At 36.5% G+C, this 5,510-nt stretch overlaps 1 pseudogene; it reads left to right on the plus strand.

Annotated features, from left to right (window-relative positions):
- Nucleotides 1–512: 512 nt before the first annotated feature.
- LOC144372265 (uncharacterized protein CXorf38 pseudogene) lies at nt 513–4,797 on the plus strand (annotated as a pseudogene).
- The last annotated feature ends 713 nt before the right edge of the window (nt 4,798–5,510 follow it).

Here is a 5,510-nt window from a genome sequence, read left to right on the forward strand (position 1 = left end):
AAGTATAACCTAATCAGTGGATTCATTTGCTGATAAAGACTGGTTGGATGGTAACTGTAGTCAGGGAGCTTGTGGCTGGAGAAAGGGTTATGACTTTGGGATTTGTATTTTGTCCTTGGTAAGTGGAGCTCTTTCTCTGCTTCCTGGTTGCCATGTGCTCTGCTGCTTCCCTCCATCATATCCTTCTGCCATGATGTTCTGCCTTACCTTAGGCCCAGAGAAATGAAATCAACCAGCCATGAATGGAACCTCTAAAACCTCAAATAAACTTTCCTCCTTTAAGTCCTTCTTGTTCTGCCCTTTTAGTCACAGCAATGCAAAAGCTGACTAAAACACAATTATTAACTGGAAATAATTGACATCTATAGACTACTCCATCCAACAACAGCGGGATTCACATTCTTCTCAAGATCACATAGAACTCTAACCAAGATAGATCACATGCTAGGATATAAAATGTAATTGAACAAATTAAGAGAATAATGATCATATAAAACATGCCCTAGACAACAATGGTGCAAAGTAGAAAATATAGTAGAATAATACAACAAAATTCCCCAAATATTGAAGATTGAACATCATACTTCTAGACAGTACATGAGCCAAATAGTTCAAGAATTCAATTCTGAATTCAAGAGAAATTCAGAATTATTTTGAAAATTAAGACACTTGGCCAAAATTTGAGGAATATAGAGAAAACAGTACTTAAAAGGAAGATTTTAGCACTGGATGCCTATATTAAAGAGAAGAAAGATAAATTATTGATAATTTAAGCATTCATCTTAGGAAAATAGAGAAAGAGCTTAAATAAAGCAGAAAAAAAGAGAGACAAAAAGTTAGAACAAAAATCAGTGAAATATTTAAAAAGAAAATCAATATCAAAAAGTTCACAAAATTTAAAGCTAATTTTTTGAAAAGATCAACAAAATTGATAGAAACCCATGCCAGGATAATTGGGAGAGAAGGGGAAACAGCAAAGAGAGAAGAAGGAGGAGGCAGAAAGAAGAGGAAGGAGAAGAGAAAATAGACTTAAAAGATTTTAAAACTACTAATATCAGAAATAAAAAGAAGTTCATGGCCACTGATGTCAAGGACCTTAAAAGGTTCACAAAAGAATATCATGCAAATTATATATGTTTATAAATTTGAAAATTTCTGATTACATGAAAGACACAAACTACCAACTCAGGATCTTCATATATTCACGATGCTATAACAGAATACCACAAACCAGGTGGATTGATATTCTTTTGAATTGTAACAGAAATTTATTTTTCATCTTACTGGAGGCTGAGTGGGTTCAAAATCAATTCAAGCCATCAGCAGTTCAGTGTCTAATGAGGATCCACTTCCTGGAATATAGAAGGATGTGTTCTCACATAGCAGAAAGGGTGAGGACCCCTGTGGCCTCTTTTATCAAAGCACTAATCCCATTCCTTAACTTCGCAAAGTCCCCTCCTCCTAATACCATCACATAGGAGACAATGTTTCAACTAATACATTTTAAAGGGATACAAACTCAGTCTATAGCATTCACAAAAGCAGAAATAATCTTTTATGGTTCTATATCTGGAATGGAAACAGGTGAATAATAAACAGCCTTCCAAGGAACAAAGCACACCAGGCACAAAAATTTCACTGTGAATTCTACCAAAAATTTAAGGAAGATATGATAACAATTATTTACCATCTCTCCCAGAAAAATGGAAGAATAGGGAACATTTCCCAAATCATTTCATGGGGCTATATGCCAAAACAAGATGAAGGCATAAATAGTAAAAATATGTGCTGACCAATATCTTTCATGAACATAGATTTTTAAAAAAAAAAATCCTCAACAAAGTATTAGCAAACAGAACCTAGCAATACAGAATAGCAATTCTACAGCAAGACCAAGATATATTTACTCTAGGTGTGCGAGGCTGGCTCAACATTCAAAATATAGTTAAAGTGATTAATTCATCAATCAGACTAAAGAAGTAAAATCATTTGATCATATAAACAGATCCAGAAAATGCATTTGGCAGACTCCAATGTTCATTCATAACTAAGACTTTCATGAAACTAGGAATGTAATGGAAATTAATCAACTTGACTAAAAATCTATCAAAAACAAAGCAAAAAAACCCAACAGCCAATCTTATACATACTGTGAAAAACTGGGTGTTTGCTTCTAAGATCAAAAGGACAGCATGTATGCCTCCTCTTGCTGCTCCTGTATTGTTAGCTAATGCAGTAAGACAATAAAATAAAATGAAAGGTATACAAATTTGGAAAAAATAAATTAAATGCTCTTTATTCACAGATGACTTGACTTTCTATGTTGGAAATCTCAAAGATTCAACCAGAAAAATTTCTATAATTAATAAGTTACTATATAATATTACATAATATGAAGTTACTATACAAATTCAACTACTTTCCTATATATATCCTCAATGAACAATTGCAATATGAAATTAAAAACTCAATATAATTTGCACTAGTATCAAGAAAAAAATACTTGGAACATAACCTGGTAAGTGTGGTCAAGGAGGTCTGGGGTTGTGGATCAGTGGTAAAGTGCTGGTCTGGCACTTGTGAGGCATTGGGTTCTATCCTCAACACCAAATAAAAATAAATAAATAAGATAAAGTATTATGTCAATCTACAACTAAAAAATATTTTTAAAAAATGTGGTGGGGAAATGAGGAAAGTTTTAAACCTCTGATGAAAAGAATAAATGAAGAATTAAATGAATGAAGAGCCATACCATGCTCATAGATCAGAAAAATCAATGTTGTCAAGAGGTCACTTCTCTCCAACTTGATCTACACATTCAATACAATTCCAGTGAAGGCACCAACAACTTATTTTGTGGAAGTTGGTGAACTTATTCTAAAATTTATATAGAAATGCAGAAGACCCATAATAGTCAACAATACCGGAGAAGAAGAAAAATGTTGTTGAACTTGCAAATTGATCTGTGGAACAGAATAGAGAGTCCAGAAATAAAAGCACATAAATGTGGTTAACTGTTCTTTTGCAAAAAAGCAAAGGTGATTCAACGCAGGAAAGATAGTTTTTCCAAATTGAATGAAGTCATTGTATGTTTATACATAGGAGGGGGGAGAAAAAGGATAAATGAAGAAGCAGCAGCAGCAAAAGAAAAGGAATTTAGATACTATCTGTATTATTTAGTTTTTCATTGCTGTTACTAAAGTATCCAGCACAAATCACTTAGCGAAGGAAAGATTAATTTTGGCTCACAGTTTCAGAGGTTTGAGTCCTTGGTTAGCTGGCTCCATTTCCTGAACCTGAGGTGAAACAGAACGTCATGGTGGAAGGCTTAGTGAAAAAAAAGCTGTTCAGTTCAGGGTAACCAGGAATCAGAGAAAGAGAGGGAGAGAACATGGCTGAGGAGAAGATAAAACTCCAGGTCAACTTCTAAGTGACCTACTTGCTCCAAATAGGTCTCACCTCCCAGACGTCCATTCGGCCATCACTGGATTAATCCCCTGATGAGTTCAGAGCACTGATGATCCAGTCATTGCCTAAAAGCTCCACCTCTGCACCTTGATGCTTTGAGGACCATGCTTTCAGCACATGAGTCCTTTGGGGGACATTCCAGACTCGAAACATAATACGAACACAACCCTTGTTCCTTTCAATAAATCAATAAATATTTACTCAACCTGTGTCTTAGATCTAATTTTTATTAACATCATTTTGAATTGAGAAGAAATAACTGTGTATACTAATGGGGTTCCATATGATTTTATACACACATGCACACACACCACACACAATATGGAATTCTTAAAAAGTCAAGCTCATTAATATGTCTATTTAGTCCTTTGCTGATCTATTATATTTTTGTGGTGAAACATTTTAAACTCACTTTTAGTTATTTTGAAATTTATAATAAGGGAATTTCTCAGAGTACAAGAACTGGGTGAAAGCAGGATACTTCCTGCTGCTGCTGCACAGCTGCCTGCAAGGCTTGATCCACTGTGAGATGCTGTCCTTTCATTGCAGCCTGCTCACCCTGGACCCTGGCCTGGGCCCCAGCACCACCTGTTGCAGGTGGTGCCCATCAGTTTCATCCATAGTGTCAGGTGTTTGCAGAGTGGAAACAGAAGATTTTGAGACACCACAACAGAAATGGATACATGCACTGGGGAAACTTCTGGCTGGACCTCTGGCCCATGGATGCTTGGGAGGTAGCCAAGGCCTACATGCCCCAACAACTAACAGACAAATGAGGACTTAAGGAATAAGATGCAGCTGCTCTTTTAAATTTCATCAACTCCTGTGATCATTTTTTGGTTGATTGAAAGAAAGTCACAGAGGTGATTAAGTGTCGCAATGAGTTCATGCACTTTTCAGAGATGAAAGTATCATCTATTTGACTCCAAGATAAAGATCCAAAATTTTCTGAATGAATTCAAGAATATCACAAAGATTGTGGCATGACAGTATATTGACATCTGACTGGGCTGTTCACATCCCTAGGATCAGCAAGATGGGTATAAATGTGAAACCGGAAGTTACCTGAGTGCAAGCCAAGTAAATGAAATCAAAATAGCATTACTGAAGGAAGAACTTGAAGAAATGTATCTTCAAGCAGAAGAACAAGAAGTGTTGCCTGAAGAGTTCTCGAATTGACTTGATGTGGTGAAGGAATTTCTAAGAAACAATGAAGATCTTAGAAATGGTCTTAGAGAAGACATGCAGAAGCTTGACAGCCTCCATGCACCGGATCAAAAAAGAGATTCAAAGGAACCTGGGAGACAGACACCTGAGAGAAAGGACTGAGGTTGACCTTCAACAAAAAGCAGGCAGGTCCTGTGAAAGTCAGCATGGCTTCCAGCTCAGGCATCCTTTCTGTGAAAAAGAAATATATATATAAATATATACATTTTTTCCACAAATTTAGGGTTATATAATATATACCAATCTAAAAATATTAGATACTCTTCTGCCATTCCTGTTAGCATCCAGGTTTTTTTTTTTTTTTTTTTTGCAATTTCAAAGGTTAGATTCTTTTCTGGTCCTGACCTCTAGCTGCTTATCATGGTAAATGCCAGGCTTGTGTCAAGGGCTCCTATAGAGTGCTCTGTCCCCTGCTAGATGTGTCATATCTCCCTGCTTGCTGCCTGACAGTGTCATTCATGCAGATGGCCAGAGGTGGGCTAGAACACAAATGTTTAGATAGAAACTCTCCTATTTTTGCAAGAAGGCAAGAGGAAAAACTGCCTGAAAGGCTATTTTTCTAGCCAACTTAATACAGAACTGAACTAACAGGTTTGAATAGACTGAGATTATAGGCCAGGGGACAGCCATGGTGGTCAGTGCACGACTGGATAACAGTGAGTGACTTGACTGGCCAATGGTAGGGGGAGGGCCCAGGACCATTTCATCTAAAGGTCATCAAGAGGAAGGCTCAGTTGGCAGCTTGTTTATGATGTACTTTTGAAAAGTAAACTCTGTGGCTGCCATGGCTATTTTTGTGCAGTTATATATCTAAT

This window comes from Ictidomys tridecemlineatus, assembly GCF_052094955.1.
Source record: "Ictidomys tridecemlineatus isolate mIctTri1 chromosome 5 unlocalized genomic scaffold, mIctTri1.hap1 SUPER_5_unloc_3, whole genome shotgun sequence".
Lineage (NCBI taxonomy): Eukaryota > Metazoa > Chordata > Mammalia > Rodentia > Sciuridae > Ictidomys > Ictidomys tridecemlineatus.